At 49.8% G+C, this 27,848-nt stretch overlaps 1 protein-coding gene across 2 annotated transcripts in view; it reads right to left on the minus strand.

The window, feature by feature from the left end:
* The window catches only part of Ajap1 (adherens junctions associated protein 1), a 110,891-nt gene that overhangs the window by 79,389 nt on the left and 3,654 nt on the right, over positions 1–27,848 (minus strand). The window contains exon 2 of one of the 2 annotated variants that reach the window (XM_036179725.1): positions 9,430–9,575. The exons of the other annotated variant lie outside the window; for it this stretch is intronic. The gene's annotated coding sequence lies outside the window, so the exon portion shown is untranslated. The remainder of the gene's footprint in view (positions 1–9,429; positions 9,576–27,848) is intronic. 2 annotated transcript variants of the gene reach the window in all.

The raw sequence follows: 27,848 nt of genomic DNA on the forward strand, positions 1-27,848 counted from the left end.
AACAGCATTCCAGCGGCAGCCTGACCTCTCCAACAGCTTGCTAACCAGATGTCCCCAAGCCCACCTACAAAGGCAGCATGACTCCCTAGCACTGGCCTGCTTCTTTGCATCTGCCCTAACTCTTACCTGGGAATGAACTGAGCCAAGAGCAGTGAAACCAGTTCTTTCAATGAAGAACCACACTTTGCTCACAGCTGCCCTCAAAACAACCAAGATGAGCCACGTTCTCATCCTGGGCCCCACCTAAGGCAGAAGCTCATTCAGCCTGGGTTAATCCTTGAATAACTAGGCTCCAGTCTGTGCTGCTCCTCTTCCCCCTAGACCTGGATTTCCATTGCACTCCCAGGTCTGTGTAGCCAGAGACCTTGATATTCTCACATTGCCCTGTTCAAGTCCCAGCAGGTGTCCCAGTTCCATCAGATGTCTGGAATGAATACAGGAAAGAATGTCAGTCAGGGTAGTCTCAGGAAAGCTGCTACGCTCTATGTAGAGAATATAATGGAGAAAACACAACCCCTGTTTTCCCTGAACTACACAGAAAAGCAGCCCTGTTAGCTTGCTCTCATGGGCAGTGGGAGTCACACCTATCCTTAAAGCACCTCTTATCTCACAAACTCATGGGCATTGAGGGCCTGTCTTGGGGACCTTCAAGAATGAGGTTTCCAGCTCAATAGTGCCAGTATCACTCCAGGCCTGATGGGAAAGTCGCTTTATCAGTGACACTTGTGCCTATGACTCTGATGTGACAGACTGGGCCCAGTCAAATGTGGGCTTTGTGATCATACTTCAGAACTCTGTGGGCAAAAGGAGAGCCTTGGTCTATCCTTGCCAAGGCAAATGCTCTGCACTTAACATAAGTCAATCTACCTGGTACACCTCCCAAGGACCAAAGACACAGGCCAAGCACCTATGGTCACACAGCAGGCGACACTGAACCTCAGCTCTTTGTGCTTTCTATTTAGAAATTTCTGTCTCCAGCAGTCGGTATAGATGCAGCTGGTGCTGGACTCTGGAGGCAGAGGGATCGCTAGGTGCCTAGGCTAGCACAGAGATCACAAGGGTGGGGGTGTTTGGACCACCAGTGCTGGCTTCCTCTCTCTATTTACCAGATCCCAGGTGTGCAGCTTCCTGCTCACAGATCTCTAAGGTGCACAAACCAGGGATGTGAGCAGAACTTTGGCAGGAGAAGCATTCTCTCCCAGCACAGCTTCTAAGCTTATGCTAATACACCTGCTGGGCTCATCGATCTATGTGTGGCAGGAAGAGGCGCCTGGACCACAGACAAGATCTAGCCTTTCTGCAGGCTTGGTTCCCAATGTCCCTGAGGCAGGAAAAGTGCCCACTGGGCCTCTCCCCAGACCCCCTGGCTACCTCCTTAGTCTCCCCAGACGCCTGCATTCTGTGCGGGTGTGTCTGCCACTCTGCCTCCTTTCCTTGGCTGGGGATTGGTGACAGGGATGCTGAGTGTGGCCCACTTGGCATTCCTCCCTGTCACAGTCTGTGGCAATTTTGCACACTGTCCGAGGTGCCCAAACACGGGCTCTCCCAAACACTGTGGGCATTTAGCGGGCTGTGGGTTAACAGTGGGGCATTTGACCAAAGAGTCTCAAATAACACTCCGTGTTTGTCCAGTCTAGACAAAGGGAGTTTGTATGAGTTGGGCTGTTTAATCTAAAAACTGCACCTGTCTCTTTGATTTATTTAACTCTTCCCCCCCCAGGATTTTAAGCCAATATTGGGTGCTGGTGAACACTCTATTTCAAACAGAACCTACTTACAAGTCTATCTTTGCTGTATTTCCAAATCCACCAAGATTCTGATGCCAAAGACCCATTATTTAGCTCATATATTGCACAGGTTATAAGACACTAAAGTGTAATCCTGAAGAGAAATGGGCCATTTACACTCCCTTCAGCCAAAAGTCCGTATAAAAACACTATTGAAGAGACACCCACAACAGAGTCAAGGAGCCCAAGGAGCCACGCGACATTGAACTTCACCATTTAACTGGGATGGAAACAGATTTTATGTCTGTGTAAAAATGCCAGTTTGCCTGCAAATATAGTTGTTAATCTTCGTCTCCCAGGAAGGCGCCAACACCCAGTGTCAGTATCAGACTCAAAGATAGCTTCCCAAGATACAGAAGGCAGACATTAGTGGTAGAGATGATAGCTAATGGTGGAACCAGTGACTCTGCTAGAATATTTCTTTTGCTAAAGTCCTGACACAGAGTGGGAAGAAAATACAGGTCAAAGATGTACCCCAAAACCTACTCAGCCACTACCTCCTCCTGCAGGTGTGCACTGTGCCCAACAGTGTCCCCATTACATCATGTCTATCTGAGCCTCAGACTGTGACCACATTTGGAAACAGCATCTTCCAAGACATGCCCAAGAGAAGATGAGGCCACATCCTATCAGGGAGGCCCTGGACCCAGTGGTGCCAAGGATAAGGTGTGTCCACGCGACTGGAATGCAGGTGCCTAGACTTTTGGTCACACATCACTCTGGATGTTCTGTGAGGAATCTCTGAGTCCACAGATGTGTAAAGCTGATGCCTCTCCAGTGAGGGCAGAGTAGGCTTGTCCAATTGGTGCAGAACCTGCAAGAACAGAGGGTATGGCATGGAGGGCTCCCTTCCAGCCGAGATGATGGACTTCCCTGCCAGCAGAGAGGAGTTGCACAGGCAGCTCCAGACTTTTTCCAGCTGCTGGGCTGAAAATCTTAGGACTTTTCAGCCTGTGCTCTCCTAATAGCTGAGCCTTTATACATCTCTCTCTTCCCTACCCAATTCCCTGTACACACACACACACACACACACACACACACACACACACACACACACGATCATGGCTTGGCAAGTGCATTATAAGTTGGAAATACTGTCAAAGTGCATTGAAATAACCTAAGGCAAAAATCAGCTGGTATAGGTACTTCCTGCTGAGCCTGAAGCCCTGAGTTCCATCCAGGATCCACATTCACAGTGTCCTCTGACCTACACACACACACACACACACACACACACACACACCACAACAGTGCTTCCCAAAATAAATGAGTATAATTTTAACACATTTGAAGAGACTCTGTCAATGGAGTGACATAACATAGCACCCTGTGGAGTGGCTGTGACTGCTGAGCATCTCCAGAAAGACCTGTCACCAGTCCAAGCTTCAAACTCAAAATCTAATAAACAGTTTCTACTGAAAGTGTACAACTTTCACTCCATCAAAAAGTGAAAAAAAAAACTGTAAGCTGAGCCATTATTAGTCAGAAACTGTCCATAAACACACACACACACACACACACACACACACACGCACATGCGCCCTCACACACACACACACACACGCACGCACACACACACACACACACACACACACATGCACACACACATGGTTTTAAGACAATATGCATCTTTACAGAAAAAAAAAAAACAACATGATATACATGAATGGGAAAAAGCCTTCTGAAGACAGGCAGAGATTGAGACATGAGGCCATATGACAGGGAGTGTCCAAGATGCCAGTGTCCATCAAGGATGTCGGAGGCAGGAAGATTTTCCCCAGCATCTTCAGAAGGAGTGCCTGCCCTCAGCTTGATTCTAGCATCTGGCCTTGAGAGCTACAAGAGGAACAAACATACAGTGATCATCTCTTCATGAGGGCAGCCCCAGCAGTTTGGGGCCACTGGGGCTGGAGTGGCTTGAATGGCCTCATAGGCTCACAGGCTTGAATACTTGGTCCCCAGCTAGTGGAACTGTTAGGGAAGGATTAGGAGGTGTGGCCTTGGTGGTGGAATGTGTCACCGGGGGTGGGCTGTGATGATGTGAGCTCTCAGCCACTGCTCTGGCACCATGTTTGTTACCTGCTGCCATGCTCCCCTGTCCATGATCATGGACTCTGACCCTCTGAAACTGTAAGCTCCAAGTAAAGTCTTTCTTTTACAAGACAAATTGCTTTGGTCTTACCACAGCCACAGAAGCAACTGTGACAGGTGCCCTGACAAAGCTGAGGATATATGGCAACTCTGTTCACTCATTTTCCCATCATCTGTTTACTTAGTGCCTGGCTTTTAGGGGTCTTTGTGGTGAAAGCTGGAAGTACAACACACAACTCACCCCCCAGAGTTTGAGAGGCAGCAGACACAGCTAGGTAAAAAAGGAGGATTGTGGCACAGGAGGCCCCGAGGGCATGCCAACCCTGAAGACCAAGACTCTGCCAAGAATTGGGTCATCAAGGGAGGTGGTTGACATAAGAGGAGTTCCATAGGACTCCAGGAGGCGAGGCACACCCAAGTGCAGAGTTCAGGCTTTTGCTAAGCCTGCCTGTGAGTCAGATCTCTGGGCTGCGAAATGGAGCAAGAACAATAGCTAGTCCAGTCAGAAAACACGAGGATCCCTATGCTGGTGCTCCTGACCTGGGGCTGCACATGCAGTTACCACTGAGGATGAGCATGACCTCTCACAAACTGCCCAAGGTGGTGAGGACACATGGAGTCACCAGGAGTCTCTACCTCCTGGTTCACGTGTTACACAGACCCCCTCCTGTGGAAGAGGCAGGACCCATGCCTTGCTCACAATGAACAGATAGATCACAGCAGACCTGTGGTTATGGAAGTGAGCATGACCTGCGATGGCAAAGTCCATCTTGCTGCAGCTGAATTCCCCGCTGACTGTAAGGCAACAGTGGCTGTTGGAACAGCCCAGTGTCAGGGCCATAAGAGGTGCTGACAGCTTTCATAAAACAGACTCAACCAGCCTTCAAGATGCTACTCACCTCCAACACCATCAGTCTGGTCACCACCCTTATCTGTCAAACTGCACTTGAGACCACAGCCCCATTTACCAAGATGGATCCCTACACAGTGCCTAGCTGAGCCTTGCCAATGTTCTGACTCCAGACCTTGACCTCAGCCTTCCATAGTACTCAGCTGAGCTATGCCCCTGGCCCCAAACATTGACCTCAGCCCAATACAGCACCCAGATGAGCCACACCCAGACACCTGACCTGGGTAACATGGCACATGGTTAATGTCTGTTCTATCAAGACATCTCAGTTGTGGTAGTTCTCCAGGCAACAGAGGGGCTGGTAAAGCACAATCCTGGTCCAGAAGGGCAGAGGCTCACAGAACAAGCTGCCTGGGTACTTAGCTCTAACATATTCTACAGACTGCCCTAGGACTTTATTCTTTCTCATTTGCTCCAATAAATCCCACAAACTCAGTGAGCAAGTCAACCAGACCCCCTCATTGGAAACCACCTTGCAGACTTTGCTGGAGGGCTTTTCCTGCTGGATGGGGGTTAAGTGTCAATCAGCTGCTTAGGGGCTGCTAAGTCCAAGTCACCTCATGCAAAGGAAAACCTGCATCCCACTCAAACAAGGAGCACTGCCCACCACGTGCCTTGTGTGTTCAAATTTGTGGACTTGGACCCAACTAGAGCAATGTGGCTGCAGAAGGAACTAGCCACCATCGATTTGGGGACCTGCTCACGGCCTGCATGCATACATGCTGCTGCCTGTTAACTACCGCACTACCTTTCCACCCATCCCAGGAAGATGAGCTATCCCCATGTGTTAAGGCCATTTGGTGAGTTCTGGTGTCAGACCTCAGAGATTTATAATGTTTTCCCCCCCCCCCCCCCCCGATTCTGTCATCTTGGCTTAACCAGCAGGGCAGATAAAAGCAGAGTGGAATTCCTTCTAGGAAAGGGAACAGGAGGCCACCATCTAAGCATTATGGAGGCTTCCTTCTTTCACATGAAGGCTCCCTTTATTACAAATGGGCATGGTGGAAGCTGGGTGTGAGGTTGGAACCCTCTGCCTTTGGGTTCCTACAAAGGAAAAAATCCTGCACAAGGTCACAGCCTAGGTAGACTGCATGCATGCTGTCCCTGCCACATGCCAGCCGTGGACTTACTCACCTCCTCTGAGGAATTCATCCTCACCATGAGCAGCTCATTTCCTCGACAGATCTATCCTACAATGACACCACTGTTTACTCTGAACTGCCCCAGCTTTCTGTGTGACCCTGCTTATGCTTCCCTTTCTAGCCTGGGGTCTGCACACACCTTCATCCTGCCCTCCCACCTATGATGCCAGCTGTCATGGCGTTGACCTCCCTATCCTCCACTTTCCCAACCTGCCTCCCATCTTGGATGAATACACATTCACAGATTTTTCTCTGCCTTCCATTCTCCACCCATGTGATCAGCACACCATGTTTAGGCATCATTAGGGATGAGCAGGGTATGAGGCTGGCAGCAGGAGCTAAGAAAAGCAGACCAACAAAGCCATACACTCTTCAGACTCCTGTCACTGTGGGAGGAACAGGGTAAGTCACCAGAGGTGAACTAAGCACCCCACAGACAAGGAGGGTAAGTTGAGAACATGGCAGGCCCAGGGGCAGGATGGCCAGAGACAACCCATTGGAACTGGAACCTGGAAGGCAGGAACTGGCAAGCCAAGAAAAGTGCCGGGCAGCCAGCCCTCTGGGGAGCCATTCTTGCTTCTAGAATGTTTTCTCCATGTTTCTGGAATAACTTGCTGGCCTAGCTGCCTCTGCCAAGAAACAGAAAGGTGTGTAGGAGGTATGGGTCAGGAACTCCAGGGTCTTCTCTAGGAGGTGTCCTGTAAACTCAGTCCCTCACAAATGTGGGCAAGCCATGAGGCATGGCTGCTCTACCCTGGGCAGAGATGGAGCCACCTGGCCCTGGAGGCTGGGAAAGTTGAGGTGGGGTGAAGGTCAGCCTGGGGCAGCCAGGACTCTGCCTGGACATGCCCTCTTCAGCTTATAAAATCTAGTCACAAGCCAGTGCTGTGCTCTGGAAAGCCTTGTGGCCAGATTGTCACCTGCTCACCTTGGGAAAATGACACAGAGCATCAGTGGCCCTTCTGACCACCGATTTTGGTTCTTCTCTTTCTAACTTCTGGAGCTAATACCATTGTAGCTGTCCTCCTGACTTTGGGCAAATTCAATAACACTTTCACCCATGAGCTCTAGCACATGGCCTGATGCCTGGCTTCTCCAGCAGACTGACCTGGAGATGACATGTCTGAGGGTGTCTGTGCCTTCAGAGGACGAGCAAGTGGGCCACCTATTCACCTTGAGACTCTCATTCCTACATCCCTAAGCCCAGCACTTTCTGAGTTGGATGCCCCAGGGGACTAAGTCTTCCTTCCTGTCCTTGTTCTGGAGCTGGTGGGTGGCTCTGCAAAGTCCCTTCAGTGGTGGCAACTTTACATCTGTGAGGAGAGGTGCTGCCCAAGTAGGCATCTGGACCTAAGAGGCCAGAACCAGGTCAGAGCCTCCTCAAGTGAGCTGGACCAGAAACATCATACTCCATGACCCACCATGTATGCTGAGGTAGGCTGCCAGAGGCCTCTTCTGGAGTTCTTTGCCAAAGTTTGGATTCTACTGATTTGTTGTAAATAAACTCAGTTTTCATTCCCTTCACACAAATCATCTTTTTTTGGAACTTTTTTTTTTTTTAAATCAAACAAGCAAGTGTATGGGAGATAAGGAAGTCGGAGGAGCATGACTAAGACCGAGGCACTGGAAATGAAACAAGGAGGTGAGGCCTGCCTCTGTCTCCATGGCAATGAGAAACCAGAGAAAAGCAGCTCCCTGTACAGGGTGTCAGTGTCTGGGAAGCCAAGGAGGAGGCGTGAAATGGCCAGTGAGTGGCCTCAGATTGGCTGTCTTTGTAAGGGACACGGCAAGGCTTTCCCCTGGACACAGGCGTCTGAGCCATAGGGAAGATGTTCAGTCAGTCCTACCATGGTGATGCAGCCCCTGGTGGCTTCTCCCCAGCTTTTCTGCCAGCAACATAGCTGCCTTCGACTGCCCACTGTGGACTGTGGGGTTCTGAAGCATCTGGTCTCTGGCACAAGGCACACTGGCCTGAAGAGGTCTTTTCTTTCCCTCAGATCCTGGGAGGCTCAAGTCCCTGGGCTGTCCTGCCCAAGGTAAATGTCTCTGTCACACACTAGTCCCTCAACCACCAGAGGATTGAGATAGAAGTTGGCCGTGCAGCATTCAGCCATGTCTATGTGGCTGAACCTTATAGACCCCTGTGCTGTCACCCACAGGACATGGCAGGAAAGTGGTACATCTCGACTGTGCAAACAGGGCAGCTAAACTCTCTGGAACCCTGGCCACTGCCCAACATGACTCTCTTCCAGTGGATGTGGGTCCACGTTCCTTTTCTATGACCACCATAGCTCTCTGTGTGACATTATTTGTCCCCTGCTTGTCTTGGCTGTAATGAAGCCTGAGGGTCCCAGACCCCAGGAGCTACAGTGACTGTCAGAATGAGGGGGTTAGCATGGGTGCTCCCAGTGCTGGCTCAGAACAGTGAGGAGGGACAGAGCTCTGATAGTCACACATCCCTGTCCCTGTCCCCATCAAAGGGGTGGGGCTCCCCAGTCTACATGCAGACAGACCCTAGAGCCTGCACTCCAGAATTCTCCATGTGGCCACACAGCTCTGTGACTCACACTGGATCTGTGCAAAATCTGTGTTTGAAAATGCTGAATGTCAAAAAAGGGAGAGCAGAGGCAGACAGTGAGACAGAAATAGGCCTGTGGAGACGGAGACGAAGCAAGCCTTTCTTTTGCACCAAACTTTCTGCCAGAGATCCAAAAACATGGGCAGGAGAGAGAGAGGAAGACATGGCCTGCACACCATGTCCTGTATCCTCGTGGCATAGCTACTTCAGCGTCTCCTTGACCCTGAGTCTGGGAAGGACCCTGAGCCCTGCAGGTAGGAACCTGAGCCAAAGCTGCCCAGATTCACCCTGGGCATCAGGCTCCCGATGCCGTGAGAGGAAACAGTAAGTATTGGCTTCTGATTACACTTGCAGTTCCAAGGCAGTGAAGTATCTCAGTGGGACCTGAAGTTCTCCTGCATCATCTACATGACAGGGGCACACACCGGGGAACCAGCCACACTCCTGTTGTCCCAACCCCAGATGGCTGTGTCCTCCATGGAAGTGCCTCTGCCCTGGATTCTCAGGTGTCTACCTGGCAATCTCTCCTGGGGCTCCAGGTCAAGGGGGTGAGCTTGAAGCAAATACAGAAAAACAAACCATCCACCTCCATGTGGGCCTCTATGAGAAAAAGGTGTCAGTCTACTGCCCTGAACTGAGGCTGGGAGACCAGCTCCATCTAGACTCATTATGTGTGCCTGTGGCCTTTGGGACTGAGGCAGCTGTGGCTGGTGGACTTTGCTGCTACCATACCTTAGTTCCCTTCATGCTGGGATGAGTTAGGGTCCAACAGTCCCCGAGGAAACTAGTTGAAGTAAAGTCCACTGTGGAGGCCAGTGTGACTGGAAGTGACTGGTCTACTCCAAGCCAGTTTGAGGGCCCCTGATCACCACACACAACACGGGCTGCAATGGCAGGCCACTCAGGCCACTGAGTACATACATGAGGTTACAGGGCTCCCAGCAGTTCTGAGTCTCAGAATCGACTGCACCCAGGTGACAGGGGCCTTGGCACTATGGTGATAGAGCACTGGCTTCCAAGTCTGTTTTCACCAACGCCTGGGAGAGCAGGATGGAGCAGTCTGCAGCCTGTGGATAGGAACATTACAGTACAATTGGGCCTCATCAACTTTCCCCCAAATACTACATTCCCATTAATCACACTCCTGAATACCCAGGAATTCTCTTTTTGCTTCGACTTGCAGAATTGATGACAAGTGATAGGCTTTAGAATCAGAGCTAAGGGGATTTCCTGACTTCCTGGTCTCCATACTAGCAGTCTTGGATGGACAGAGATGCCATGGGGACTCAGAGTTAGGAAGCATGCTGGGGAAGAATTGAGGGACCAAGCAGCGTTCAGCATTGGGGAAGAGCTGGGTTCTGAAGGCTCTGAAGGCACTAAAGGCCTGGGATGGGGGTGAGGAGCACAGAAGAGGATGTGTGTGCAGTGGAACGTGCGATCTGACCCCTGCTGAGGCCCAGCGCTGCTCTGCTGTGTTGTTAACATCATCATTGTGATACGGACACTGCTGCCAATCCCGTTCTTTGTGCCTCCGTTCTGCTTCTTCTGTAGGAGGTGCAGCCCAGCTCAGCTCTATCCACTGTGAAGAACAACGGAACTGTCTGGGAAAGGTGTGATCTACAGCAAAGCGGCCATGAGTACCCCTCAGGAAGAGGAAAGGGCTTCAAGACACTAGCTGGAATACTTTGCATGCTGGGCCTCCCTGAGAAATGTTTTGGGAAAACTTCAGCCCCTAACATCTACCTTTTTTTTTTTTTTCATTATTCATTCTCTTCCCTGCTTCTCTGTAAGGGAAGAGACAAAACATCCAGAACATTTTGGAACGCCCCAGAACACACTGTAAAAGCCTGTTCTAGTTAACTGGGGCATGCCTGTTCCAGCTAACTGAGGCTTGCTCTTTCTTTCCTGTACTTCTCCTGAGGAGATCTTCCAGCAGGTTCTTGAAGTCAAAACCTACCAACGTTCAAGGCAGGAAGTGAAGACCCCTGTCCCATCTCTGGGAGAGACACAGATGGCGATGCCATGGCCGGCAGTTTGTGGAGAGCCCACAGAGAACCAAGCAGTGCAAAGCAGTCAGTTAGAAAGCTGCTTTAAACAGAAAGTGACAGGCAGGCTCCCAAGCCAGAGTATCCCCAGGGAAGCAGCAGGTTCGCCATGGAGCCTGGGTCACAGGTTCCCTGTTACCCTGGGTCCAGGCTAGTGTTGAGCAAAAGGATCAGTGTCAGCTTACGCGCTTTCAATAGACCACGTGGCTCAGCACTAAAGTCCAGGATGAGGAAAAAGCAAAAGTCATGAAGAGTAGGACTCATCCCAGGGGCAATTGCACTAATCCACTCCCCAAATGGCTCCTAATCCCTGCTTAGCAGAGAGCTTATAAAATGCCTTTTCCCTCCCAGGGGACTGGTTAGGTAAGAAAATGGAGAGGAAAGCCACTCTGAGCCTGTGCACCAATGCAGATGCTCAGGAGTTAGGGTTTGTCTGCAGTGGGATAGTCCAGGGACCTGGCCTGGCTAGAACTGTCACTGATCAGAATCATATACTTCAAAAAGTCACCAACTCCAGTCCCTTCCATCTTTCCAGTGAGTGATGGAAGCTTCATTTGCAGAGCTCAGAGGGATCCTGGAAACACACAAGGATCAAGTAGCAACCCAGGCAGTGCCTTGTCCTGGAAGAACAAGGAAATCCCCATCTAAGACAGAAGCCAAGTGTGACTCTGAAATGCCCCCAAAGGCTCATGTTCTGAATTCAGCCTCCAGCCTATGGCACTATTCTGAAGGCTGTAGAGCCTTTAGGAAGTGTGACCTGGCTGGCGAAAGGCCTCTAGAGTCAGTTTATAGTGTCCTGGTACCAGAGTGTTCCCCATTTCCTTTCTGCTCCTCCAGAGTCCCCTCCTCCGGTGGATGACACTCTCCCAAACCATAAACAAAATGAACGTCTCCCTTAAGCTGTTTCTGTCAAGTAGTTGGTCAGAGCAACAAGAAAAACAGTCTGTACCTCAAAGAACTGCAAACAGAGAATTGTATTTGCATATACATGTCCACCTTAGCACCACTCAAAACAGCCAGAGACAGCATCACTGGACATCCACCAACAAAGGCGCCTGTGAAACAGCACTGGGCAGGGCACAGACTGCCACAGAGGCAGGCACAACCCCCATTCAGTCCCTAGTTCCTGCTGCTAGTGTGAGTGACCCTCAGAAGCACCACGCCGAATGAAAGAAACCAGGCTGAAAATGTTGTCCAAGATTTATATGAAAAGTCTAGAACTAACCAATCCACAGGAAGTGGCTAAGCTGGACTGTCACCAGCAGGACAGACTGTAGACGTGCAATGGTGCAGAGCTGCCTGTGGGATGGCAAAAGAAGGTTTAGAACTGGAGTGTAGTGGTGACTGGGGTGAGCTAACCGTCCCTGGGGTATACACCATAAATGTGGCCATAGACGGGCGCTTGCTTGAGTTTGAGGCCTTCCTATTAGTTTACCTGAGTTCCCATTCCTTTTGGCTGAGTCCAAGTCCTTCTTTATGATTCAGAGTACTTTCTGGAAACCCAAACATGCCTGTTGCCATGGACATAAATCCTACCTAGTGTGTCTGGCATTCTGACCCAGGATGGCTTAGAACAGTAGAAGGGACAGTGGGATGATGGAGGAGGCAGGCATGAGCCCCCATTTCCCACAACCCTAGAGACTGCATGAACACCACCCCTTCACCACATAAATGAGAGTAACAATGGCACCAGCTAGGGCAGGCTCAGCCCCTTGGGCCTGCAGAAGCACAGAGCAGCCTTGGTCCCCAGATAGGCTGTGGTGGATGGACTCGGGTTAGATGTTAGGTGAACTCAGCTGGTATCCTCAGGTACTGCTCTGCTGACTCTGCAAGACCTCAGAGAATTGCTTAGCCCTGCTCCGCCTCAGTTTACCCATCTGTGAAGTAAGGCTAATGATATTCCCTGACCTCAACAGATTGCTGAGAGGTCTGTTAATTAAAGTATTTGAACTGCTGGTTGGCTGTAGATGGAGAGGGCAGATGCAGAGGAACTAGTGATTTTCACATTCACTGGTGCTTTACAACCTACACCCTTTACAGCACCACACACTGAGATGCACACTCATCAGACACACACCACCCCAAGACACACACACACACACACACACACACACACACACACGCACACACACACACACACACCACTCACACACCATACTCACACACACCAAAACACACACACATATGCACACCACACACATAAAAACACATACCACATATCAAGACATACATATACACACACAAGACATGCACACACAAGATATACACACCACACACACACCAACACACACCACATATACACACACATGCACGCCAAGACACACACATATGCACACCACACACACACACACACACACACCACACCACATATACACACATATCAAGATACACACACACCAAGACATGCACACACAACCAGACATAGATACTACACACACACCAACACACACCACACACACACACACACACACACACACACACACACACACACACATCAAGACACACACATATGCACACCACACACACACACAGGCATGCATGCACATGAACTCATGCACCTAACACACTCGTAGGCACAGAAACACACTCTCCCATGCTGTGCCTTCCACTTGCTGCCTTGAGAGCAAGACATCAGCCTCACTACTGCACGGGGTCAGCCCCACAAAGAGAGAGCAGAAGCTGCAAGCCCAGCTCCACTGGAAACTTCCATAGACTCCCACTGGTAGGGTCACCATCTCACACCTCAGGAGCTCAGCCCGATTTCACATGCACAAGCTTTGGCATGATGACCGCCCAAGCTCATGACAGTGGGTTGGTGACAGTCCTGAGAAGCATGGGTGATGGATGAGAGCTCAGGGCCCAAGTGTCGTCTAAGGGCGGGAGGCAGCAGAACCGCCTGACTGGGGCTTAGGTAGCATCCTGAGAACGTGGATGAGGGAGGACTGCATTGCCCTGACCAGGCTGTTGTCCTCTGGATTCCAGGGCCTCCTCCAAGATTCTCCCTGTGTCTCTCTGGGTTTGGAATGTCCTCCTTGACCAGGCTTCCCCAAGACACTGGACTCTACACACAGTTCCCATGTAGAGGCGTCCTTCCTGTGGTCTATCTTTCCTCCTCCATGAACATGTAAATCGAGAATGTTTGTCCAGAATGTTCCAATGCTCCAAGCTGGAGGACCACGCTGCCTCTGCAGCCCCTCCCACCAGCCCCCGGGACTTGTTTCCCTACCCAGATCCCATATTTCACCTTGGGGGAACTAGCGAAAGCCAGGATCAGTGAGTCCCTGATACACCTTCCCAAGTAAGCAGGGATAAGAATCTCTCTCTCCTCTCTCTCTCTCTCTCTCCTCTCTCTCTCTCTCTCTCTCTCTCTCTCTCTCTCTCTCTCTCTCTCTCTCTCTCTCCCTCTCTCTCCCCTCTGCTTGAAACCCCTCCCCCCCTCTTTTCTCTCTTCTCTTCCTCTCCTCCTCCTTCAGCCCTCCTGGGCTTCTCTCACAAGACTCCATTTGACATTTTTTCTCCTCACTCTTCCAAGGCAAAACCTGCTTCATCATGTCCCACCTGACCCCACCCCAGCCTTCTGATATCCTGAATGTCTGGGAATGGGTCTAGATTGCCTCCTCCTGTACTCATGCCCTTCAGCACACACAAGACAGCTCCCCAACTCTACATAACCAGAGCCATGGGCTGCCTGGCCTGCAGCTAGCCCACCCTAGCACAAACTCAGCTTTGGTCTGCCTCTCCATCTGTCTGACTTTTGGGCTCCATGGAGAGAAACAGACAGGGCTGGAAAGTACTGAATGGGGGTGGTGGGGGAGCAGAGGCCTTAGCAGGGGCTTGAAGTGACCTCATGGGTGGGATCCGAGCCAATCAGCCCACCAGCCCAAGCCAGATGCTGGGAGCCAGGCAAAGGCCCAGGAAGCCTGTGGGCATAATGCCACAGCTTTGGGGACCTAATGGGGCCATTCCATCACCAATTTCTCGGGTTTTGAAACAGTGTCATAAAAATAAACATGCTTGCTCTCTCCTTGTGTAATTGGCTCCCTAAAGGATCCACCACATCCCACAGCAGGAAGCACAGCCTAGAACTTTCTCTTTACAGAAAAGAGGGTAAAGTGGGGAGAGGGGGCAGGGACTGAGCACTGGCTGGAGACAGGACATTCATCATGTAAAAATCTTGTGAGAGAGCTTGGCCCTTGTCAATCCTGAAACAGAGGCCTCTCAAAGATTACCTCCAAATTCCCCTGAATTTGGTCCTTTACATACACAGATGCAGAGATTGGCCTGGAAATTAACTCTAAAATATTCATTTGAAGATAGCTAGCTGTGAAGCTGATGGGCTAGCTCAGTAGTTATGAGCACAGGTTGCACTTGCAGAGGAGGACCTGGGTTCAATCGTCATCATCCACACAGTGGCTCACAGCTGTCAATAACCCCAATTCCAGGGGATCCAACCACCGTCTTCTGATTCCCACAGGCACCAGGCACGTATGTGGTTGTGTACAAATATACATTGAGGCAAGACACTCATACACATTAAAAATAAACAAATCTCTTTTAAAATTTTAAGTTAAAAAATAATCGGTTGTGAAGTTGCAGAGATGTCTCAGTGGTGAAGAGTATTGGGTGCTCTCGCAGAGGACTCACATTTGATTCCCAGCACCCATATATCAGCTCACAACCCTCTGTAACTCCCATTCTAGGGAAGCCTATGCCCTCTTCTGGCCTCTGTGGGTACTGCACACACATGGTGCACAGACATATAGGCAGGCAAAACATCCTAGGCACGAAAAGGTTATTTAAAACATCGAGTAGTTGGGCTTTAATGGAATTCAGTTGGTAAAGTGTTTGCCCAGCATTCAGGAACATGCAGGACTCCATCCTAGCACCATGTAAACTGGGTGTGGTGCTATATACCTATAGTCCTGGTGCTCAGACATAAGGCAGAAGAATCAGAAGGTCAAGTCCATGCTCAGTTACACATCAGATGAGAGATTACTCTATCCAAAACAATAATAAATAAAATCCTGGAGGTTCCTGGCATTCCTCGTGCTGGTTCTTGGTGGAAACTGTCATGGCGAGCACAAAATGGGGCATTCGCCAGTAAACAAGGTGAGTGGAACCATCCCAATACTCCAGTGGCAACAACTGGGAGCCAAGAGGAAAGTAGGACCTGGGAAACTGAGGCAGGCCTAGCTGACTCTGTCCATCTATAGAATCACTCATTCTACCTCTAGGCTACTTCTGAACTGGATGGGAAGGGCATTCATTCCAAACCCACCCCACAGCAGTCCCAAAGAAAGGTGTGGCCAAGCATATAGAAGAGCTGGCCTTCCTTCCTCCTGGCTGTACAGAGGAGCCAGTCCCCACATCAGGCCTGGCTGGGGATATGGGCCACCTTTGTGACTGACCACAAGAGTCCTCCACTACCAACTATCTTCCCTACCAGGCTCAAGAGACCTGTCCCTTCACCTCCACATCCTGGAGGTCCATGTGTGTTTAGCACAGAACTCACAGAACATTATCTCTAGATCCTGGTCTGCCTACCTCCATCCGCTGAACACTGTGTTCTATAAAGGCATTAATATTCAACAGAGAGTCTGTTAGTGTGGACAGACAAGATATCACAGCAGAGTACAGGGACCAGAACCCACTGCCTGTCACTGAGTCCGTCCTGGAACTTCGCTGCTGCACGTGCCGCAGGCCAGCAATGCGCCAGGAAGAGTGGCAGGTGCTGAAGATGAGGACTGAGAAAGTGGCCACTTACCTCACAGGCCACAATCACAGGCAGGACCTACACATGTCACTGAGGGCATTGGCTCAGGACTGCAGTGTATACTGCATCATCCTTCCAGAGAGACAAAACTGCTCAGGTCATCACACTTACACCCCGTGCCCTCCCCAAGAGTGACCAACGGTCTACAGCACCTTCCCCTCTGAGCCACAGAACTTAGTCATGCTCAGCATGGAGCTGAGGAGGATAGAGTCTAGAGACTGTGCTGGCCAGTGGGGCTGGCCCAGGTTTGCACAGAGGGCCAAGTCCAGGAAGGATGCTGCAGCCTGTGCTCTTGGCATTCCACAGAAGGAGGTGAATGGTGCCCAGGGGACTGGCCCGTCCTGCCAGGAAAGTGACTGTCCCCTCAGCTCCTGGCTCCCACAGGGATAATCCTGTTTGGGATTCCATGTCCTTCTGTAGAGAGACACAGGGCAAAGCAGAGGCCTGTGCTTACCCCCCCCACCCCCACACACACACCCAGGACTTGCCTGGAGCTTGTCTGTGCTTTTCGGGCTCCGTGTACCTAAATAATGACCCTGGCCACAGAACATTCCATAAGACAGATGGCCGCAGAGGCTCTTGGAAGGAGGCACATGATAAACAACATTATTTCTCCATTCCCACGGGCCATGCCACCCTCATTCATAGGGAGGTGCATAGTGGACCCCTTATGGGACCCTGATGGCATGTCCTCTCCAACTCTAAGCATTGAACTGGCCAAGAGCCCATCTTCTAAAGAGCTAAAATGTCCTGGTCCACAGCCTCTCTTTACCAAGGAGAATGGAAAATTCTGTTCTTGACTAAGCACACCAACACTCACCACTGTGGAGGCACACCGAGGACACATAACAAATGTTTCTGGAAGGAGAAATGAACAACTGAACAATAGTCCCTGTAGAGAACATGTCTCCTCAGAGACCAGGAAGGAGCAAATTCCAGCCAGGGGTGAACACCAGACAGCTGGCCGTGCATTTCCCATCAGTCTGAGCACACACGGAGAGCTTCCTGGGATGCGATGGTATCCACACCTGCTGTTACAAAATGGAATGGCCGGGGAAACAGCTCAGTGGTTAGCGCACTTAGCACACAAGCATGAGGACCAGAGTTCAGGTTCCCAGAACTCACACAGAAGTGGACATGGTTGCGAACTTCTGTCATCCTCACACACTGATGCAGGAAGCAGGGTGGAGACAGAATCCCCACAAGCTTGCAGCCAGGCAGCCTGGTGCACAGTGGTAAACAATAAGACAGATACAAACCAACACCTGAGCTTATTCTCTGACCTCTGCAGGCAACCATGGCACAAGTGTGTGTGTGTGTGTGTGTGTGTGTGTGTGTGTGTGTGTGTGTGTGTGTGTGCATGTTTGTGTGTCCATATGTGTGCAGCCACATACAAATTAAAATAGAAGAATAATGGAGGCAAAGGCAGTGAGGGTGATGGTCACACAGGCATGCATATGACCATGCAATAGACACACACTGTGGCATATCCAGAAAAGTGGAATACTAGTCACTAATGAGAAAGGAGTGAAGGCAGCACACTGTCATGTGGGCAAACCCTGAGACCTGGAGGCTGGGCAAAGCAAGCCGGACATGAAAACCACACATGGAGGATTCCACCTGCAGGATATCTCAGGACAGCAGAATCCAGAGAGACAGAGCCAGGTCAGAGGATGTCAGGGAGGTTCCAAAACCCAGATTCACCAGGCACAGCGAGAGGGAGCATGTCAGGGCTCGAACTTTGCTACACTAGGCTGTGGAGACAGGAGAGAGCTGACAGATCTTTGAACTGTTGGCTTGGGGTTTCACACTGTGAACACTATTCTTCAAACACACAGATCCTGGGAACGGCCAGCCTTCCCACTTATTCAGGGAGTGCAAAGCTCACCACTTAATGCTCTCCTGAACACTCTCTATATGACATACACCATGTTGTGAGTGAGCACCCTCCAGGCAGACCACCAGGATGTGGTGATAATTATTTCTATTTACCAAATAAATGTTGGACATCCATGTCTGTGTCATAGAAATGTAGACGCACATCAACATGCCCACACACACCACACGTCAGACATACACATGCATGCACACACAACACAGAAGATGCAAATAATCTGAGAACATTTTCCTGAAGACTGTGGCTGCCAGAGAGATGTGATTTTAGAGTCAACTGCACGTGGGGCTAAATCACGGTGTTGAATTTGTCACCACAGCTGGAACTTCCAGATATTATCTATCTATCTATCTATCTATCTATCTATCTATCTATCTATTTTTATTTTCTTTTTTTTCCCTAAAAGCCAATAAGTAACTTAAGAAAGGGAAAGAGAAACACATTTGAAACACAAAGCTACAGGGGGTTGTGCAATGAGAAAGGGTGAACCTTGGAGTTCCTGAAACCTGGGTTCAAACCCAGGCTCTTCCACTTTCCAGCTGTGTGGTGTTAGGTAAGTGAATTCGTTACTTTCTGCTTTGTTTTTGTCCAGGAGGGATGAGGGCGGCCATTCCTGTTTTCACTTCAGCGCCAGGAGGAAGGGCTAAGACGAGGTTGATCAAGTGTCTGGCTCACTGAGGCTGGGCACAACACCAGGGTGGAGGGGAGCCATGCGGAAAGCCAGAGGTGTTTGGATGGCACCTTACGAGGTGCAGATGAGGTCACTGGAGCCTGTGACCAAGTCCAAGGCGGAGCTTCCTCTATGCTTCTGACTTCAATCAGCTCATGCTGATGGGCTCCCTCCCCTGACCCAGTTCTTTCTTACCAGAACCAGAATGTGAGGACCAGGACCACCCTGGCCTCCACCTCAGCCTACCTACTGCTCGTCACTGAACCAGAAGGAAGACGCTGATTTTTTTCCTATCTAACTTCAAATCTCCCAGTCTGGTCTCAGAACACTGGAGCCAATGTAGGATGGCAGGACTGACCCCAAAACGGCTGCTCTATTTCCAGAGCTGACCTGGTTTACGTAAGGATCTGGACAGCTCATCTGATCCTGTAATTATGCAGCAGGTCACTTGTTACCTCCACTGACGGTGGATCTCAAAGCCAGCAAGGCTCACATGCTTACACTCAGAGGCCTGAAGCAGCCACACACAGGGCCCACTCCAGGGCTCACATCCACAGGCAGCTTTGTAAAGGAGCATCCCCCACCTCCAAGTCATCTCTGCCACGGCATCCAGATCTGTGTCCTGGAGGAGCCCAGCACACAGGCACACGCCGTCACCAGGTGCTAGTCTCCCACACACGTGTAAACGGCGTCAGCTTGCTTTCCTTAATTAAATGCTTGCTTTTAAGTTCATCGTACATTCACATCCATGGTCACACAAAGTATGGTGACCTCCTCCTCTGCACCCTTTACTCACTCAGTTCTCCCTCATGGTGTCATCTTGAGAGCTACAATTCAGTAAAAATGCAATCGGGTTATTGGCGCTGGCAGAGGTAAATCATGCCCACCATCACCTCCAAGACCCTTCCTTCTGCCCTGCATGACAACCTCTCTGCCCGCTCTTCACTCTTTTCTCTTCTGCCCCCAGAAACCAGGACTCCAGCCATCTAGAGCTTTGCCAGGCTGGCCTGGGACTCTCATTGTGTGCATCCTTCTGGAAGTGGTTCCCCCAGGGTCACTCGCTAGAGATCCCTCCAGACTGTTGGCTGGAACCCTACATCTGCCCCTGTGCTGCTGAGCTCCATCCTGCATGGGGCTGTGCCTGCTTGTACAGCCAGTCACCCACTGGAAGCCCTGCTCCAACTGCACATAGACAAGCTACAAACCCTGGCATGCAGATTTCTCTCACCCATGAGAAGAAAAGCGAGGCTCAGTGCATGACAGATGCAGGTGTCTAACTTCAGAAGACCCTGCCAAGACATTCTCAGCACAGCCATGACACTTCCCTCCCACCCAAGCTGAAGGAGTGGCCCAGTTTCTCCATATCCCTGTCAGGGTTTGGTGAAACCAACTTTTGTTGTTGTTGTTGTTGTTTGGTTGGTTGGTTTGGTTTGGTTTTGTGGGTTTTTTTGGGTTTTTTTGTTTTTTGAGACAGAGTTTCTCTGTGTAGCTTTGCGCCTTTCTTGGAACTCGCTTTGGAGATCAGGCTGCCTCTGCCTCCTGAATGCTGGGAATAAAGGCACGCGCCACCACTGCCCGGGCCAACTTTGTTTTTTATCCCAGCCATTCTGATGGGCAAGCAGGCAGTGTGTCTTTCTGGGGTTTCCATGAATATTTTCCTCACAGCTTCTCATGTGAATTATCTTTAGTTTGGGGGTGGGGGTCATGTAAACATCTTTGTCCATGAGCGGGCCCTCTGCCTGTTTTGCTAGTGCAGTTCTAGGTTTAAGGGCACTTTCTGTGTTAAGAAGAGTGACCCTGGACAAATACTACCTCCCACTCTGTGCCTTGTGTTTTCATGTGTGGACGCACATGTGTATAGTTATGAGTGCACATACACAGGTGTGAAAACACATGGAAACCGGAAGTCTACATCAGTGTCTTCTTCAATCCTTCCCTATCTTAGTTTTTGAAACAGAGTCTCTCACTGGACCTGGAGTCTGCTAGTTGGCTGGGCTTGCTCTCCATGGGAACTCCAGAAATCCATCTGCCTTTGCTTCTCAATGCACAAGGTATACAGGTTCACACTCCTATCCCTCAATATTTACATGGATTCTGGGGATCCAAATTCAGGTCCTCATGCCAAGCAGGGAGGACTTTACCTCCTGGACCACTTCCTCAACCCCCAAACTTTAGAATTCCGATAAAGTCTAATGTATCATATTTTTTTTCCTTGTAGGAGTCATGTTTTCAATGCCAAGTATAGAGACATTTCCAGAAGAATTTATTTCCTAAAAGTTTACAGTTCTGCATTTGACACCTAATTCTGTGAACCATTCTGAGCATATCTGTTAAGCATGAGAATTGAGGTTCATTATTCTTTTATGGCATTGGCGAGTGGTTGCACCAGCCCCATTTGGGGAATAGCAATCTTCCTCCACTGTGTGGTCTTGGGCTCCACTCCTGAGCCTGTTTTGTGTCCCCGACCAAATGTCTCCATGTTCACAGACACCTCTGGTGTCACACAGCGTATCTCACCATCAGATAGCCTACATCCTCTGGCTTCACATGAAAACTTCACCTCTCACAACACACATTATTTGTTGATCTTTGCATGAGAGTAGTGTTCAGGAAGGTTTATCAAGCTGAAGAGAACTAATGTCTGATTCATGAACATGGTATGTCTTTCCATCCACTTATGGTTTCTTTGACATCTTTTATTGGTACTGTATAGTTTTCAGCACACAGAGTCAAGTTTATTCCTTTCTTAGACATATCCACAATTGTTTCATTCTGAGCCACTGGAATATATCCCCAAGATGTGTCAAAGGTGTGGCTGTCACAGTAGGTGGTGGGCCCTTGAGTGTGGGGCCAGTGGAAAGACATTAGGTCACTGGGGGTGTGCACTGGAAGAGAACAGATATTAGGACCCCAGGCCTTCTCAGCTACCATGAGGTGGGCAGCGCCTGCCACCACATTCACTCAAAGCAACAAACTGAGTGATGTGGTTTGAAAGTTATGAAACTATGAACTAAAATAAGTCTTCCATTCTTCTAGGATGATTCATCATTTGCCAAAGGAAAGGAAAGCTGATAACACCATCCTCTAGTTAGTGTCAGCTGTCAGCTTGACACAGCCCAGGATTCTAAATGGGAACCTCACTTGAAGAATTGCCTCCATCAGAGTAGCCTGTGGGTGTGTCTGTGGGACATTTTCCTGATTGGTAATTGATGTAGGATGACACAGCCCACTACGCATGGTGCCATCCACAGGCAGGTGGGTCTCAGCTGTATAAGAATGTAGCTAAACATGAGATGGAGAGCAAGCCAGTCAGCAGTCTTCCTCCATGGTTTCTGATTCAAATCCTGCTTGAGCCCCAATCTCCCTCAATAGTAAACTGCAGCGTGTAAGATGAAATAAATCCATTCCTCAAAGTTGCTTTTGGCCTAGTTCATCACAGCGAGATAAAGCAAATTGAAAGGCATGGTATCATGTTTCTTACTTTGTTCTCCACTCATTTATTGCCAAAGGATAGAAATACAATTGACTTTGTATGTTCATCTTGTTTTCTGAGACCTTATGGAGCACATTTCTCATAGACAATCAGACTACTGCAAAAAGGATCATCTCCCCTTGTCTGTCTGCCTTTTCTTTGCCATCCTGCACTGAAGTGGCCACAGTTCCTGCTGTGGAGTAAGCGTGATGACCACGTACACTGTTCACTTGTTCCCAGCCTCAGAAGAAATGAAGCCAGTTTTTGTTTGTTTGTTTGTTTGTTTGTTTGTTGTTTTGTTTTTTCAGTGTTAAGAATGATGTTAGTCACAGGTCAATACAGATGTCTATTATCAAACAAAGGAAAAAAACAACAAACACCTGCTCTTGTTCTGAGAGCTGACATGAGAATAGGTTGAATTTTATCAGATTCGTTTTCTGTATCCGTTGAGATGATTGTATGGCTTTTCCCTTAGCTGTTTAATATGGCAGACCACACTAGGTGATGGTCAGATACCAAACCATCCTTGTGGTCACAGAATACACCTCACTTCTTTTGTGAACATTTTTTTTAACATACTGTTGACATTTACGATTATCTAAGAATATTTTTTGGGGAAAGAAATGGCTCAGGAGTTAACAGTGTTTGCTGCTCTTGCAGAGGACCCGGATTCAGTTCCCAGCACCCACATGGCAACTTGCAAACATCTATAACTCCAGATCCCGTGGATCTGATGCCACCCTCTGGCCTCCTTGGGTACTGCATGCATGTGGTGCACAACACACAAGCAGAAAAAAAATTCCTACACATTTTTTTTTTCGAGACAGGGTTTCTCTGTGTAACTTTGCGCCTTTTCCTGGAACTTACTTGGTAGCCCAGGCTGGCCTCGATCTCACAGAGATCTGCCTGGCTCTGCCTCCCAAGCGCTGGGATTAAAGGCGTGCGCCACCACCACCCGGCCCTACACGTTTTTTAAAAGAATATTTTGTTATTAGTCTGTAAGGATGTGTGTGTGTGTGTGTGTGTGTGTGTGTGTGTGTGTGTGTGAGAGAGAGAGAGAGAGAGAGAGAGAGAGAGAGAGAGAGAGTTTTGTTCAATCTAAAAATGTTTCATAAGATGAATTAAAAACATTCACTTCTGAGCAGCCTTTTACTGATGCTGGGCTGCCTCTGTGAGGACCACTGGCCCTTTTTTTAGCACACACTTTTTCTAAATCAGACGTTGCCGGAGATAGTATGAAAATGGCCTCCACAGTCCAACTATACTGTGGCTCACCAGTCAATACCAAGCCCCTTCTCCTCCAGTGACACTCTGCTCCTGCAGCCCAAGGCATCTGGGAGCCATCTGCCTCCTTTAACAGAATCTAGCATGGGCAGCGGAGGAAGTCCATATGTCAGAGGAAAGAGACGACAGTAGCCTTGGATCCGGTCATGGCAAAGCCACATGATCTGCTCCTCTGAGGCACTTAAATTTCACAAGTTTGAATTTAAGGGTCTTCAAAAGAATCTGCCCTGCTAACTAAGCCAGTAAACGCAAAATAATTTAAGCCACATCAATGTTACTTATGAGAACTTGGTTTCCTGCCTAGTTTAGACATAACTTCAAACTGTCATGCAACCTAAATTCTGTGTTTGAATACTTGAAGAGAGGTGCCCACTAGTGACCCCTTCAGTATTCAGACACCTGGATATGCTCATCTCATTATGCAAGTTAGGTTCCATCTTCCAGAAGCTGGGCCTGCCTATCTGCCCAGTACCAGAAGTAAGCCCGGCATCCCCATGGAGACCCTTGCCTCTCTGTCAGCAGCAGCAGCAACAGCCAGGGGGCAACCATAGTTACACCACAGCATCTCACTCAGACTTCATCCTGGGACCACTCAAGTCTTCTTCTTTGGTGGGAAGGACCTGAAAGCTGGTTCTTCTCTCAATAAGAGAACCACTAATGACAAACGCTCTGATACACACTCATCTCCAAACTCACACACACACACACACACACACACACACACACACACACACACACACCACTTCTAGTGCAACATTTCTCTCTTACAGCTCTCGAGGGGCAGCCTAGGGTGCCCACAGGAGGAGGATGCTGGAGATGTCAACCACACAAGCCAGTTTGGTCTTTCCTGGGTAACCTGGCCCTTTATATGCTGCTCCTTTCTCCACTAGTTACCTCCCCATCCTGACTTCAAGAGGCCTCTGTGACAAGTGAGTGGACAAGGGGACCGCCCTTAGGTCCTCAGAGTTAGACAACTATTTAAAACGGTGGAGAGGTGCCCAGGGGCCCAGCCAGCTCAGCTTGGTCAGTGGCTGCACTCTCTGGGCTACAAGCCATTTAGACACAGGTTCAGCCTTCACAGAGCAAGGGCCCCTCAGTACTGAAGAGGGCCATAGCCAGGACTGGCCACTGAACCTATGTTGAGTCAGCGCTGTCCTAGGGCTTGAGGGCAGAGGAGACGGGCTTCAAGAAAATTACTTCCCTTCTGTGTTTCTGTAGGAAATATGCTCAGTAAGCCAACATCCAGCATAATGGCCACTGGTCCCAGGTGGCCACTGGGCAATTGGAATTGAGCACTTGTGTCCTAAGAAGGGCAGAGACACCTGACTTGAAATTTGTACAAGTTACAACTTGATTTTATGCTGACTTGCAATGGCACAATGCTATTTGACTAAACTAAACAAAATGGATTCTGAGTGGCTTCCACTTGTTTTAGTGTGGCTAAGGGAAATTTCAAAGTCTCTGTTCAGCCCATGTTCCATGTGTCCTGAACCCCTGAAGAGCACCCTCATTGGTCAGCTACACCTCTGAGGGCTGGACTGGTGTGTGGAATGGGGAAAGCATCTGTGAGTACCTGGTCTTGATGCACACATCAGGAATAAACTCTCCATGAACGGGGTGGGCAGATAAGGGCAGAGCTGGGTGTTTCTCCTGTGGAAGGCATTGAGAGCAGTGGGCAATATGGTTCTACTACACATGCTTGTCCTGGCAAGCAGGCACCTCCTTGGGTGTGTACTGGCCACAGCTCATTAACTGACTCCTCATTTAGCCTCCCCTGCGCACACACACACACACACACACACACACACACACACACACACACACACCACAGACCCATCTTCAGAATGAACAGACAAGGATCTGCCATCCTAAAAAGCAGGAAAAAGCTGGCCTGAGCTGCAGACAGGAAGAGCTGCAAAGTCAGACACACTTTTGCCCACCTTGCCCCTCAGGGCTCTTCCCTCCTTCCTCCCCAGCCACACGGCCAGACAGACACCACCTCCATGCTTTCTTCTCACCCACAAGCACCCTTTCCCTCAATAGTGAACCGTCTGATACCATCTCTCGTACTGAGCTGATAATGACTGAAAGGGCTGGAAGGGATTGTTTTGTCAAGCATGTCTGTATTCTAATTGTGGAAAAAAATCTCCCAGCCAAAGGAGTGCAACTCTAATGGTAAAAATTCAATAATGTGAATCACCCCCAATAAGCCAGGTTGAAGAAGTGGTATCTATTTGGAGCAGGAAGACGTCTAAGCCTAAGGCTGGAAACTCTCCTGGATTTCAGCAGCGATCCAGCGAGAAGCACAAAAGTGGGACTTGATAAAATAGGGGCACTGTGCCATGCTGACACATTTAAGCTTGTACAGGCATTTCCCGTGCATCTACCACTCGCCAGGCGGTCTTCCCGGGAAGTGATGAGGAATGAGGCACACTGTCAGCCCATGGACCCTGGGCATCCCATCCAGCACAACCCAGGATGCTCATGTGCATGTCACTGAGCCTCTTTACAAGGCATTACCTCCCTCCCCACTGTGTCCAGTCCCCACAGCAAGGTACACGTTCCTGCCACTGCTGGTGCCCCTTTCCAGCAGCTCCTATGGTCAAATGCAGGCAGGGAGGACTAAAGAGTGGAGGTAACACCCCAAGACTGACTCAGGACCATGCCCAAGCAATGGAAGCAAGGCTGAGGTCAGGAAGGGGGAGGGGAGCCAGCGGGTGCAGGTCAGCCCTGGAGGGAAAGTGTGACAATGAGCAGACTGAGAAGGTTGGAGGTGAAATGAATGAATGTCATGTTAGCAGGAATCATTGCAGCAGGTGAATCCCAACTCTGCGCCCCAACTTTTTCATGGAACAGAAGGGATGAAAGTGGAAGAAGTGGACTTCTGCAGGGTGCAGGCATATTCCTCTCTTCTTTTGCCTGTCCTAGACCCAGGGAGGATAAGAGCGAGACGAGGTGAAAGGGTGGGAGGGGACACAGGGGATCTAACTCCTACAAATTACAATTTTGGACACTGTCCTTCACTCTGGTGAGGAATTTTGGGGGTCCCACAGCCCATGGTGGATTTACAGCTACTTCCATCCTTGGAACTTTTTGGAGAGAGACGAGTGAGGAACCATCATAGCCTTCTAGCCACCTCCCCACACCTGCCTGTCCCACTTAACCCAGGCCATCTGCCCACAGCTCAGAAGCTACCACACTGCCCTACTGGAAGTAGAGGACTGTCCTAGTAAGTCCTTATGGCTTACCCTGATGAAGCAAGCACTCCATACTCCTGGGTGATGGCTGGGGTGCAAGTTACCACCCTGATGAGGGGCCTCAGCAACTAGCTCAATCCTTATGGCTAGTCTGACCCTCCCTCTGATATGGGTGCCAGTCAGGATACCTAGGGGCCACCAGCTTGGGCTCTGACACGGGCACACTCCGGCCTGACTCTATTCCAGGCAGCTTAGCTGAGTTTATCTGAGTTACGTAACCACAGCTCCCCACCAACACTTCATGAGTCACCAGCCCCTTTGAATTCCTGGAAGGGGTCTCAGAGGAGGAACAGCCTGACTTGCACTCGACTGCTCTAGACCCAGAAGCCCCCAGCCTGTCTCCCTCTCAGTCTGCCAGAAAGGAGGCAAGCAAAACCCTCTCCAGCCAGACTTCAAACACAGGAATCTAGATCAGGGATATATTTGGCTTTCTCAGCTAATCTTTACATCAGTTTGGTCTCTACTGACTTGTAACCCTTTGAAGCAAACCTAGCAACGGTGTACTAAAACCATGTGACTCTCACATAACCCCTAGAGAAAAGCCCCAGGTTCAGGGGACCCACAGCTTGGGGTTCCAACTCCATAGGCTCTGGAAGAACCCAGGCTTCCACGGCATGCTCAGGGCATCCATGTTTTACCCAAAGAATGCTCATGACCATGTCTAACAAACACCCTGCTTTTGTCAGGGTCAGAGATGACACTGAGGCTTCAAAGCTGGGTGGGAGGCAGCTAGGCCCCAAGTGGTCGCAGCTAGGAGAATGCAGGCACACAGAGGGAGAAGCAAGCTGTCCTGTCTCCAGGGACAGAGGTAGACATCTCAGGAAAGTGTAGAGCTGCTTGTGGGCCTTAGTGCCCTGCGCCTTTCCCCAAGGCCCAGAAGAGAAGGAGGCAGGGGATAAAATAAACAGAGACAGACCTGGAAGGGATGTCTACTACCAGCTCCTC

Source organism: Onychomys torridus, chromosome 2 (genome assembly GCF_903995425.1).
Source record: "Onychomys torridus chromosome 2, mOncTor1.1, whole genome shotgun sequence".
Taxonomy (NCBI): domain Eukaryota; kingdom Metazoa; phylum Chordata; class Mammalia; order Rodentia; family Cricetidae; genus Onychomys; species Onychomys torridus.